This window comes from Lactuca serriola, chromosome 1 (assembly GCF_051521515.1).
Source record: "Lactuca serriola cultivar US96UC23 chromosome 1, Lser_US96UC23_V15, whole genome shotgun sequence".
Taxonomy (NCBI): domain Eukaryota; kingdom Viridiplantae; phylum Streptophyta; class Magnoliopsida; order Asterales; family Asteraceae; genus Lactuca; species Lactuca serriola.
In genome coordinates this window covers 94,306,859-94,320,373 of record NC_136408.1, presented here as the reverse complement: position 1 = coordinate 94,320,373, position 13,515 = coordinate 94,306,859, and positions in this window count along the sequence as shown.

The following is a 13,515-nucleotide window of genomic DNA, read 5'->3' as shown; positions in this document are numbered from 1 at the left end:
AATTGGAAATCTCAAAAAAAATATGGATCCTTTGGGAAGAGAAATCTTGGTGAAAGACATTTTCATAAGGATCTCTCAAAAATAAAAGGAGATTACAGGATACATCCATAAAAGTGCTTTCGTAAATTCAAGGTGAAAGCTAGAACATTTATTTGTTCACCGTCAATGCATTTTAGGTATTGAATTTTGGGTTTCACTCGGTACGTAGTGACATGAAAATAAGATCATAAACACAGAAGTTGTGTAACCATAAACCTCAGTGGTAGTGCTGAGAGTCTCAAAGGTTACAATTATGAAATGAATGATTAGTGGAGAATAAGATTATGTGAGTTAAAGAACGAATGTACCTCTGCTATAAAATAGGACCAAGCAGAAAAACTCTTAACTCATGTTAGACTCGAGTTAGGTAGCTCATGATGTGAGTGATTTTGTCAGCCTAATTGGGAAGACATGATTGGTGTAAATCAAGTCATTAAGGCTTCACTCAAAATCTTTAGAGGCTTGGGTCAACATAGAGCAACATGCTTCTAGGGACACTTAGCTAATATAAAGATAAACAATTATACATGTCCTAGCTCCATCATTAAGAATGTTCCTTATACATTGATAAGATAAAGACTGAATAATTTAAAATAAAGAAAAATATTTTTAAGTTATGGTTTGAGTTTTCTGAAAAGAAATAAAAACAGAAATGAAAAATATTTTTGGATTTTAAAAGATTTTCTGAAAAAGAAATAAAAACAGAAATAAAAAAAAATATGATTTTATGAAAACAAAGGAAAAACATAAAATAAACTATAAGAAAAGAGTGTATACATACTATACAACTAAAACTGTCACTTGAAAATAGAGAAGCGAACCGAGTCCAATAAGACCGAACCCGAAATGGACTGAGCATTTTGTTCATTTCAGTTCCCAAAAGAACCGAACCCGAAATGGACCGAGCGTTCGCTCTGTTTTGCTTCCAACTTTTATTGAGGCGAAATTGACTTTGGTATAGATTCAGCTTCCATCATTCCTAAGCCTTGTAGGATTTTATTAAAACTGGTTTCAGGCAAGGCTTTAGTAAAGATGTCTGCCAATTGATCAGTGGTCCTAACAAAATGAATTCCCATATTACCGTCTTCCACATGATCTTTGATGAAGTGATACCTCAGTGCTATGTGTTTCGTCTTTGAGTGTTGAACTGGGTTATGACAAATCGTAATTGCGCTCTCTAAGTCACAATATAGTGGGATTTTCTTCATGTTCAGGCCATAGTCTCGAAGTTGACTTTGTATCCATATGACTTGAGAGGTGCACGATGTTGCAACTATGTATTCTACTTCGGCAGTTGAGAGTGAGACACAGGTTTGTTTCTTTGACTGCCAGCTAACCAGTTTGCCATCCAAAAATTGGCATCCTCCTGTGGTATTCTTTCGATCTAGTCCACATCCTCCAAGATCAGCATCTGAGAATGCTTGGACAAAGAACCCTAACTTGGCTGGGTACCATAGACCAAGCGAAGAATTTCGCTTCAGGTATCGACAGATATTCTTCACAGCTAGCAGGTGAGGTTTGCATGGATTAGCTTGAAACCTAGCACAATAGCAAAAAGAAAACAGTATGTCTGCTCGACTTGTTGTTAGATACATTAGCGACCCTATCATTTGACGATAGAGGGTCATGTCAGCAGCCGGTTTGTCCAGAGAAGGTGTTAACTTTGTGCCAAACGCCATAGGAACCTTCACTTTTGAATCTCCCAATATTCCAAACTTGGCCAGCAAGGTCTTCAAGTAAGCCTCTTGATTAATAAAAATACCTTCAGGACCCTGTCTAATATTCAAGCCAAGGAAAAAGTTAATCGCACCCATTGAGCTCATTTTAAATTTAGTCTCCATAAACTTCCTAAATTCAACTGTTAAGCTAGGATTTGTGGAGCCAAAGATGTTGTCATCGACGTAAATTTGAACTATCATAAGGTGGTCACCCTCTTTCTTTCGAAAGAAGGTTGGGTCAACCGAACCTTGTTTAAACTTGGACATTTTATGAAATCTGGTCAGAGTTTCATACCATGCCCTTGGTACTTGCTTGAGACCATAGACTGCTTTGTCCAGAATGTAGTAGTGACCTGGATACTTCTTGTTCACGAAACCGGGTGGTTGCTCTACATACACCGTCTCTTCTAGTTGTCCATTTAATAAGGCACACTTCACATCCATTTGGTATACTTCAAATTTATTGTGTGTAGCATAGGCAAGAAAAATACGAACTGACTCCAGCCTAGCTATAAGAGCGAAGGTCTCTTCATAATCAATTCCTTCTTCTTGACAATAACTTTTCACAACCAATCATGCCTTGTTGTGAATTACGTTTCCTTCCTTGTCCATCTTGTTACTGAAAACCCACTTAAGTCCAACCACAGAAGCATCCTTTGGAGTTGGAATCAGTCTCCACACTTTATTTCACTCGAACTCATTGAGTTCATCCTGCATGGCATGTACCCAATCAGAATGATCGAGTGAAGTGTTGATCGTCTTTGGTTCAACCTTGGAGACGAACGAATTAAACATGCAAAATTCCACTTTAGAGAATAATGCAGTTTGTTTTGCTTTCAGTTGAGAGCGGGTGAGAACTTTTCTAATGGTTTACCAATAATTTGTGTTTGAGGATGATCTTTGGTCCATTTGGTGAGTGGTGGGTAATTAGGATCATAAGAGGGGTCCAGTTTAGCATCCACTTTTTCTTCGAGTTCTGATTAAATATCATCATCGTTTGAATTTGCATTCTCCCCCTCGAATGATGATACTTCCTCCGGTTCAGGCTAAGAATACTTTCCCTGGACTTGGCTTTCGGTTGGTGTTGATGATGATGGACTCTCCCTCTAGAATGATGAATCTTGGTTATTTGGAGGAGACGAACCCTCCCCCTGAACATAAGAACTATCTCTGGGAGGTTCGATTGAGTTAGACTATTCGGTTGCTTGTGGTTGTTCATCTGCCATTTTCTTTGCGGCGTCATCGATTATCTCCTTCAGGTGATTTACCTTGTTGTCTGCAGCTTCAGATTCATAGTGAATGGCCTTTTCTGGTTCATCAAATAACAACATGTACTACTCAAAGAGATTTGAAATGGGTACCGTAACTTGACCAGAAATGGGAAATATTTCCTCCACGGAGCCTTCGGTTGTCTTTAGTTTCTTGCATAGTTATCATCAAAGTTAACATAATAAGTCTCCTCTATTTTCTTTAAACGCTTGATGAGAACTCCATATGCTTTGGAGGTTAAAGAATAACCCAGAAAGATTCCTTCGTCTGCTTTGACATCAAACTTGTTTCGATGCTCCTTTGAATTGAAGATAAAGCATCTTGAACCGACCACGTGGAAAAACTTTACATTGGGCTTTCGGTTGTTCAAGATCTCATAGGGATTGATTGAGAAACATTTGTTAAGATAAGATATGTTCTGTGTAAAACACGCAGCAGCAATGGCGTCAGCCCAGAAGTATAGAGGTAGAGAAGCGAAGCTCAACATGGTTCGGGCTGCTTCACATAGAGATCGGTTTCGCCTTTCGACAATCCCATTCTGTTGTGGAGTATATGGAGCCGAGAAGTTGTGAGTTGTTCCCTTCTCTGCAAGAAAATCTTCAAAATCTTTGTTCTTTAACTCCAACCCATTGTCACTTCTTATGTTGCGAACTACCTTTTGTAGTTGAACTTCTATCTGTTTGATAAAGAGTTTAAGTTTGAGAGTGGCCTCTGATTTCTGCTTTAAAAAGAACAGCCAAGTAAACCGAGAGAAGTCATCCACTATGACAAGTATGTACTTATTACCTCCAATGCTTTCGATTGAAGAAGGACCACATAAATCAATGTACAATAATTCGAGTGGTTCAATAACTTTTGTGTTGATTCGAGAGGGATGACTCTGTTGACTTTGCTTTCCCATTTCACATGCGACACACATGTGTCCTTTATCGAACTTCTGAACAGGAAGACCTCGAACGTGATCCCCAAGCACCAGTTTGTTGATGTCTTTAAAATTGAGATAGGATAGTCTTCGGTGTCAAAGCCAACTTTCGTATGAATGAGCCTTTGTTAGCAAGAAAACTGCTAGTTTTCCTCGTATGGGATTGAGATTAAAAGGGTACATCTCTCCTTTTCGCTTCGATTTCAGCAAAATATTGTTCGTCTTCTTTTCAATAATCTCTGAGCCATCGTCATTGAACGAAACCTTTAACCCGATACCAACCACTATTTGAGAAACACTGATGAGGTTGTGTTGTAGACCTTCAACGTACGCCACTTTTCATATTAAGAAATCACCATTGGTAATCATGCCACAGCCTTTGATTATGCCAAAATAATTATTACCATACTTGACACATCCACCATCTTGAAGGGACCGAAATTCCCTCAACTCCTCCTTTCTTCCTGTCATGTGACGCGAGCAGCCACTATCTATGTACCATTCATCATCAAACTGCTCGTCACGCATAACCTATAGAAATTAAGCAGATTTAGGAACCCAAAGTTTCTTAGGTCCTTGTGAGCCTTTTACATAACAGGCAATTGTAAGAGAAACATCAACAAGAAAGGTTCTTTTTATTAGTGTTGTTTCATCTTTTCTTTTTATGGTGAAAACTTTGATTTTATCAGATTTGAGGATTTTAGGATCAGTTTTGGATTTGACATTAGCAAACTTTTGGTTTTCCAATTTATCAGACACCTTCACCTTTTCAACTCATTGAAAAAGCTTTTCTTTTCCCTTACGATCATTTTGTGAGTGAGAGTGAGAAAGATGAGTCTTGTGAGCAGTATTAAGCTTTCGATCAATGCCCTAACTTCGTTGAGGGTCGAAACTACTTTCCCTTCGGATCCTCTCAATAGTTGATTTAGGAACGAAACCATCTTTTCGATTTCTCACATCTTAAGGTCCGAAACTTCTTTTCCGGTTAGTGTCCATCTGATGACTGAAACTTCTCTTTTGGTTGATATGCCTTCGTGGGCCGAAACTTTGTTTTTGGTTATCTTGGTTTTGAAGATCGAAACTCCTCTTTCGGTTGTCTTAACTCTGAGGACCGAAACTCTTCTTTCGGTTGTCTTGAATCTGAGTGTTGGGTCAAAAATATGGTTTATACTTTGCTTTTCTAGGAAAATATATTTTTCTATAATGTAATATGTAATTTTGTGGTTGTGTACGGCCGTACACGTGTGTACAGCCGTACACCCTGTGTACGGTCGTACACAGGGTGTGCGGTTGTACATACGTGTACGACTGGAGGTCCATATAAATAGATGTAATGGGTAGACGAGTGTAAGGGACTAGAAGAGATAGAAAGGAGTGGAGCATGTTCTAGAGAGAGAAAGTTAGAGAGAAGAAGTGTGTGTGTGAGAAAATCTTGTATTTGGATCTACATTTTAATCATCAAATAATACAAGATTCATCATCTTCTTCTTCTCCTTCTCTTCTTATTGTGATCTGGCATCATCCGTTTGATTGGGATTCCGCACCATCAAACGGATCTGATTGGTACTCAAGCATTTTGGGGACTTACAAGTGGTATCAGAGCTTGGATTGTATCAGTCAATTTTGTCAGATCTAGAGCTTATTTGATCTTATTCTGAAAATATATTTGCATTTTTGGATAGATCTCTTAAAATTAAGGGGGGTTTTCTTCTTTGCATTTTTCATAAAAACGAGTTTTTGATCGAGTTTTGGAGCAAAAAGGGGTAAAAAAAACGTCGTTTTTTCGCGAATTTGTTGAAGTTGTGCGGCCAGCAGCCTCGTCCTCGGTCTCACATTCGCACCTCGTCCAGCACTCATTTTCATCCTCACAGCGTGCTTCTATTAAAAAAAGGGGGAGGGATTTTGAGGGTGCAAGGAATCAAACTCGAGACCTCTAGGTCAACAAACAAGCTCATTACAATCTGAGCTAGCTTGCTGGATGGTTTCCTCCTTCCCAATTTAATTCAAAAGCCTTCTCAATTTCGAACCTAATTTCACAAATTTCACACTTTTAACCCAAAAATCAATTTTCTTTATTTTTAAATTACATTTTCAACCCAAAAAATTTATTTTTTAATTTTTGACTTTTTATTTAAATTTTGACTTCGACTTTACTAGTTTGACCTTTGACTTTAAACTTAGACTTTTTCGTTTGTCTTTCAAATTTTCAAATTTAGCTTTTCGTTTGACTTTTAAGTTTGACTATTTGAGTTTGACTTTTAACTTTGACTTTTTAAATTTGATTTTTAAGGTTGACTTTCTCGGTTTTTAAGTCAAAAGGAAAACTCAAACAAAATATATAAAATATAATAATAAAAAATATAAAAAAATGAGTTCCTCATCCATTCCGGTAAATGAAGTTTCATGTACTCCATCTTGTGAAGCTACGATTAAATTTCTCCGATATCAAATCGATTTATTAAAAAGAGAAAATGAGGACCTCAAATACGAAGGCTATACCCTTAGGAAAGGTCAGAAACCTCTGAAAGCTCAATTAGAGACCAAAACCAAGGATTTCCGAAAACTGCAAGAAGATTACAGCAACAAGTGTGAAAATTACGATCACATTAAGAAAAAACTTGCTGCTGTAACTGCCGAACTTGATGCATTGAAAGATAAATTTAATGATTTTGAATTTTCATTTAAGAAATTCGATGTATCAAGTTAGGTAGTTGTGTCTATGATGGAACATAATATGAAATTTAAGGATAACCAGCAAAAGGATCTAGGTTATGAAGTTGTCCCTCCTCCCTATAATCAAAACTACACTACAAAACCTTTGACTTAGGATGAGATTGACCGAGAGCCATTTATGGTATACAGTAAACCAGTTGTTGAACAGGCAACTGAGGGTGTTGAGTTGAATGATACTAATGCCTCTACTTCATGTGCAGGTAAAGTAGCAGAGGATGAGGACAAGGATAACACCATTGAACAAACCAACATCTCCTTGAACTCTGAATCTGTTGCTTCAAACTCAGTTGCTTCTGATGAACCTGTTGTTGGTAAATACAGGCCACCAATTCCAGTGAAACAGAGTGCCTGTTATAATTGTGCATGTAGGAAAAACAAGAGACAAGGCAAGGATATGCCGCCGGGGGCAGGAAGAAACAACTTCACAGTGAAGAAAAAGACATGTTTTCACTGTGGAACACTCGGACACATTGCCGGAAATTGTCCTAATCACGCATACGTTCCCTACTATGCACAGGGCTGGCAGAACGCGCCAAGTGGGAGATACTTCAAAAGAAATCCTTCCAGGTCACAATCGCGCAATGGTGACTGGAACGCACAGAAGGCCAAGAATCAAACTTTCAAGGCCAAGAATCCAAATCCCAAAGGCAAGAAAGGAATGTCGGCCAAGAAGCCCAATCCAAGAGATGCTCCTGTGAAGCCAAGGTCAGATCCATCTCAACGGTCGGCTTCAAGTTCAAAATCAAATGTTGAGGCACCCATCCGATCGAACAATGGGTTAAACCAGACTACGGATGGGTACCAAAGGTTCAATCTCCCAAATCTTCTAATATTTCTACATCTTCTGTTTGTGATAAACAGGACATGTCGTGGGAGAATGTATATTGTGTAGATGACAAAGGTCGACCCAGTTTCAAAATGGATTGGGTTACAAAGACCAACTGATCCCGCTCTGTGTCAGAGAAGCTATGGAGGTATATTATCAGGCTTCGATTTGTTGATAGTGGCTGTTCCAAGCACATGATAGGAGCTATCTCTCAATTGTACAACACTCGGAATTTTGTTTGAGAGTATGTGTCCTTTGCGGGAAGGGAAGAAAGGAAGGAGTCAATCATGGGGTTTGTGCTTAATGACATGAAGAATTTTCGGATCTGTTCCGAGATTATTGGTGCTGTTCTCAGACCTTCTGGATGCAAATTCAATCGGTGACTTATGGTTTGATTTTCTTCTCTATACTCCTGAGTTTATCTTAAACTGATTCTTTTCAAAGACAATTTTTCATTTTCTTAATAGTTTTTCATTAGTAGTTATTATTGGGAAGTGATATCAAGAACGTGATAACGGGCAGTCTAAAACATGTGTAAAGGACTGAATCTGAATTGTCTAGACTCTGTGTTCAATGTGCTGGTAGGCACGAAGGATTTAACAGTGTGGATTTAGATAGGATTGTTTAGACTGACCATACGACGCTCGGGTAGATTGAGCAGTGAGATAAACACGGGAACCTACGGGATACACTAAATTAGTACGCATCTAGAACAGTGGTTCAACTTTTCCTTGATGTTCGGACTTATGTCCTTAATTCTGGTTCTGATAGGGTGACTGGGGGTTCTGATAAAGTAGGTCTGTAAGAAATTATTTTCTTGCTTTTCTATCTGTCAGTCATATGTTGCTTCCTTTGCGTGATTGGAAGAGATCCGACCTGGAATGCAACATATGCAACTCTATTTCTACACACCTCCTTATCTATGAAACTATTCCTATCTGTTAGCCATATGATGTCCCCTCTGCGTGATCGGAAGATCCTACCTGGGACACAACATATGCAACATTCTATCTCTATATTCCCTTTATCTCTATTAGTCATATGTTGCCCCCTTTGCATTATTGAAATATATCTGACCTGGGACACAACATATGCACCTATTTCTAAATCTAACTTCCTCCTTAATAATTGTTTACTCACCTAAAGTAAGGAGTCCTTAGGAAGTTCTTGATAACCAAGGTATATCGGGAAGTGCGGAACACATTCTAGTGCAACTAAAATTGAACCATTTAAGAGGTTGCCTGTAGATCTCATTGCTTAATTTAAGTGGACAACAATACTCGTGGTCGCCGTCAGCTAAATGGTTTATTTAAAAAAGTTTGTCAATATCCTTTGTGTTTAAGTGGACCACAATACCAGCAATTGACCAGATCTATTCATAAAGGTGAAGGTATTGATAAACAAGTTCAGGCTCTCTCACAACTTTGATCCCAAATATTTTTCTTTTTGTTAAATTTGTTCATAGTTTTCCTCTATACACAAATTTAGGGGGAGAATTAAAAAAAAATTCAAAAATCAAACAAAAAATTAGAAAATTAAAAATCCAAAAATAGTGTTATTTTTGTTTTGTTTCTGTTTTAAGTTTTCTTTTAGTTTTGTTTTGTCTTGAAAAGTGAATTCACGTGTAGGTGAAACTCATGGAGACTTTATCGAGATTTCTGAGCCAAAACTTCATCCGTGAGCATCGAAGAATTCTCATTCGAAGGAGCAAGAAATGAAAATTATTCTTTCAACATTCAATCCTTCAACCCCAGAAGCAAGGTGAAGCTGAAATTAAAGATTATTTGACGGATTGCATTGAAGCCTCCTCAATCAGTCTGCTGCTATCTTAAACCTGCTGAAGTGATCCAGATGATTAGTTCTCTCTGATGTTCTCTCTAAAGATTCTCAAGCTTAAAGCGCTATCTTTCAAGAATCAATACATTAAGCCTCCTCACCCAATGTGTGTTCAATGTCAAATTCTGCAGAAATCCCAATTGCTCAAGATGAAGTCATTTATTGAAGATTCATATGTTCATCTTGATGCTGTGAAGAAATTTGAAGATTAATGTTGAAGCCAAAGCTCCCAATGAAGATTAACAAGAAAAGCCAGCTACATTTTAGGGGGAGTTTGTTGGGCCAATTAGAAAATAAATATATACACCAAGGGGGAGATTGTTGGGTCAAAAATATGGTTTATACTTTGCTTTTCTAGGAAAATATTTTTTTCTATAATGTATTATGTAATTTTGTGGTTGTGTACGGCCGCACACCTTGTGTACGGCTGTACACAGGGTGTGCGGCTGTACACACGTGTACGGCTGGAGGTCCATATAAATAGATGTAATGGGTAGAGGAGTGTAAGGGACTAGAAGAGAGAGAAAGGAGTGGAGCATGTTCTAGAGAGAGAAAGTTAGAGAGAAGAAGTGTGTGTGAGAGAAAATCTTGTATTTGGATCTACATTATAATCATCAAATAATACAAGATTCGTCATCATCTTCTCCTCCTTCTCTTCTTATTGTGATATGGCATCATTCGTTTGATTGGGATTCTGCACCATCAAACGAATCTGATTGGTACTCAAGCATTTTGGGGACTTACACTGAGGAATATGAGAAACTGATTTTGTTTTTGTTTCTTCTTTTGACTTAGAAGCCTTTTCATAGCGAATGTAATTAGGATTTTGAGATCGCCAAAACTGCTTCCTTTCAGTGAGATTCTTCTTGTATCTCAAATTTCGTTGATGCTTTCTCTCTAACACTTGTTTTGGAGTTTTATGGATGTTGGCCTTTCACTTTGATACTTGAGCATGACTTTCTCTCTTTAGAGAAGAGGTTTCGCCTGACATCTTGGTTGGTTCATATGAGTCGATTTTAGTACCACTTGTACTTGGCACATCAAATCATGTAGGATCATTAAGTGGTTCTGCCACATACCTACCTTTCACTCTCCATGATGTTTTCTGAGATAGGACTTATGTTTTATCGGCATTATCTATCGGTGCTGACCAAAAAAACTCATTGCAACCATCAGCATTATATTCTTCTACTAATGTCGTTAGTTCAGCTAGCTGTCTGTTGCTGTGTAACTCCTTGAACCGTGTAAACTTGATTTGGAGTTGTTTGAACCTTTTGATATATAATAACCATTTCCTTTAGAACTTTAGTCTTGTCTTTTGATGAACGAGCAAACTCAACAGAGTTTTCAGAAATAATATTTTTATTGGTTTTGGGTTCGCTCTTGACAAATTCAGAACAGTCCACCTGATCTTCTATAGATACCACACTCATATCATCATCCTCGTTGAATTCAGAAGTGTTTTCAATATCAGTTTTTTTTCTGAATTCAACTTGGCATTCAAAGAGTCAAATTTCTATACAGTTTCGGTTTTGATTTTTAATTTGTCATTCTCATCCAATAAATTTTTAAGCATGTCCTTATGGTCTTTTGACTTTATGAATGACTCTTTTGTCAAGGCCAATTTTGTAAGAGGGAGAAATATCTTCAGAAGAAATAACGTTTTCACGGTTATATGCATCGGCATCAATTTCATCCTCCTTGAACTCAAGGAAGGGTAAAATCATACGATGTATAATCTTTCCTATATCACAATTAAGCTCTGATACCACTTGTTGGGAATAAATTCGAGATGAAGAATGCGGAATATCAAGAAAAATCAAGAATCAAACACCACAATATGCAAGAAATCTAATAAAGGTTTTTCATGTATTGATTATGAGATGAACGTACAGAGAAAACCCTAATCTGGTCAAAAGCTTTAAATTATCTCTTTTCAAATAAATTGTTTCATCCCTAGACCTAATCAACTCCTTCTCCTTTTTCTCTATCCACATATGTCATTCCTCACTGTTCGATGATACCCTGCTGATTTGATCAGTCAGGTTAGAGTTTGTGACGCGTGTTTGAGTTAAACTACCACTTATACTGGAAAATTTAGATTTTAATCCAATTAGTTCTTTTTCATAGTTTGTGATGAAGATATTTAAAGAAACAAGAATATATTGTACCTTCTTGATTAACTCATTGCATTCATTGATCTGCACACTGACATGTTTCGCTGCAAAACATCTATCTTCTCGCTCTTTCGCTTCGTCTCGTCCCCCATCAAAGGTATAACCTCTCATTTGTGACACTTCAGAAGTTACCATCAGACACTTTCCAGCAATGTTTTCTTCTTTCACCAACAAACCCCTGTCATGAGTGGGCTTCCGTACTTCTTCATCTTTAGAATCAGTCGACCAAACTTCAACACCACCAAATTCATCGTCAACAGCATTTCCCTGCACAATTAAAGCATTCATAGTGTTAAGAGATCCAACTTTCTTTTTCTTGATTTCCTCTAATCGTCGTAATATGTTCACTTCCTCGTCATCATCGTTATTCTTTTCAGACTTCTTTCTCAACATGCAAGCTTTGGCAAACTGATTTTTGTCTCCACAATAGTGATAGTTAAAGCCTGAGTCACCACCAAGTTTTTTTTCCTTCTTTGGTTCTTCAGACTGAGGAACACTCTTTAGTTCCTCCTTCACCTTCTCAGCACTGTAGCTTCCCTGCCTGTTTCGGTTCTTGTTGGTTGGGAATCTTCTTTTGATGAACTTCTTGGGATTGGACACCATCAAAGCAAAATCTTCACTTGTTAGATCATACTCAGAAATATCTAAATCTTCTTCTTCTTCTTCAGCAGCATTCTTTCCTTTGGAGATTAGAGCTAATGACCCCATGCTAGAAACCACATTCATTTCTTTAGACACTACACTCTCATGTGACTTTAATATTCCCACTAGCTTTGCAAGAGAGTAAACCTTGAATTGTCGTGTGCCTTCACAGTGCACACCACATCCTTCCATTCGGTTCTAAGGCCATTCATAAATGTGACCTTTTGTTCAATGGATTTCCTTTCTATCCTATGCTTTATCATCTTACTAAGGAGATCATTAAAGCGATCGAAAGTTTGAATAAGCTTCTCTTCAGGCTTCTGCTTAAAGTCACCAAATTCCGAGAGCAATAAAGTTTGGATGGAATGCTCAAGATCTTCATTTGTGGAATATAGTTCTTTCAACCTGTCCCATATCTCCTTCACTGTTGTGCATGAACTCGCCAATCAAAATGTGTTCGATTGTAAAGCAAACCTAATCATCCTTAAGGCTTTGATGTTGCACTAAAACTTCTCTTCTCATCTTGGGGTATGTCTTTCACATCATTAACGAGTTGATTGTACTCCTTTTGAGTTTTGACAATTCTTGAAGTGCTTGAATGAGCGAATGGACCAACTGTTATTGCCTCCCAGATTAAGTATCCATTGTCTTCTAAACCAATCACGTAGTCTTCAAAGTGATGCGTCCAGACCTCATAATCTTGAGTGTACAAAATAGGAATCCTTGTCGTCGATCCTATGTTGTTGGAGATATTGATTGGGTTTGACTGAGAATCATCCATTGACATGACGATTTTTGTTCAAAACCTGCTTAAGATCAGACTTGTAAATAACGTTAGGGTAAGATTGAATAATTAAAGAACAACGTCAACAGAAAATGACAGCTTAACAATATCAATTAAAGCGGAACAACCCTAAGATCTTCTTCAACAAAAGAAATATGTATGAAATACATAGTCTCCTGATCTGATACCAATTGTTGAGTTGAAAAACTCTTAGATCGATTAGATCTTTAACAGGTTAAATAGCAAAAGCAAACAAACACGATACAGAATCAAGTAATGCTTAATGATTCAAAGTAGTCACGCCTCAGCAGATCTCGATGAAGAACTTCCACCGTAGAGACGAGCTAGGGTTTGTAGTACAATAATCAGAATAATAATTAAAGCGATGTCTACTAAGGATGCATGCATGCACCTTAAATACTAAACCCTAATAAAACAATCACGGTTGGACAAGCCCAAACCGGATAACAAAATTGGGATAAGGACCAAGCCCAATGACGCAACATAATTACACCCAACATACTTAAATTAACTAACTTGAATATTCTCCCATTATATATGTCTAGGTC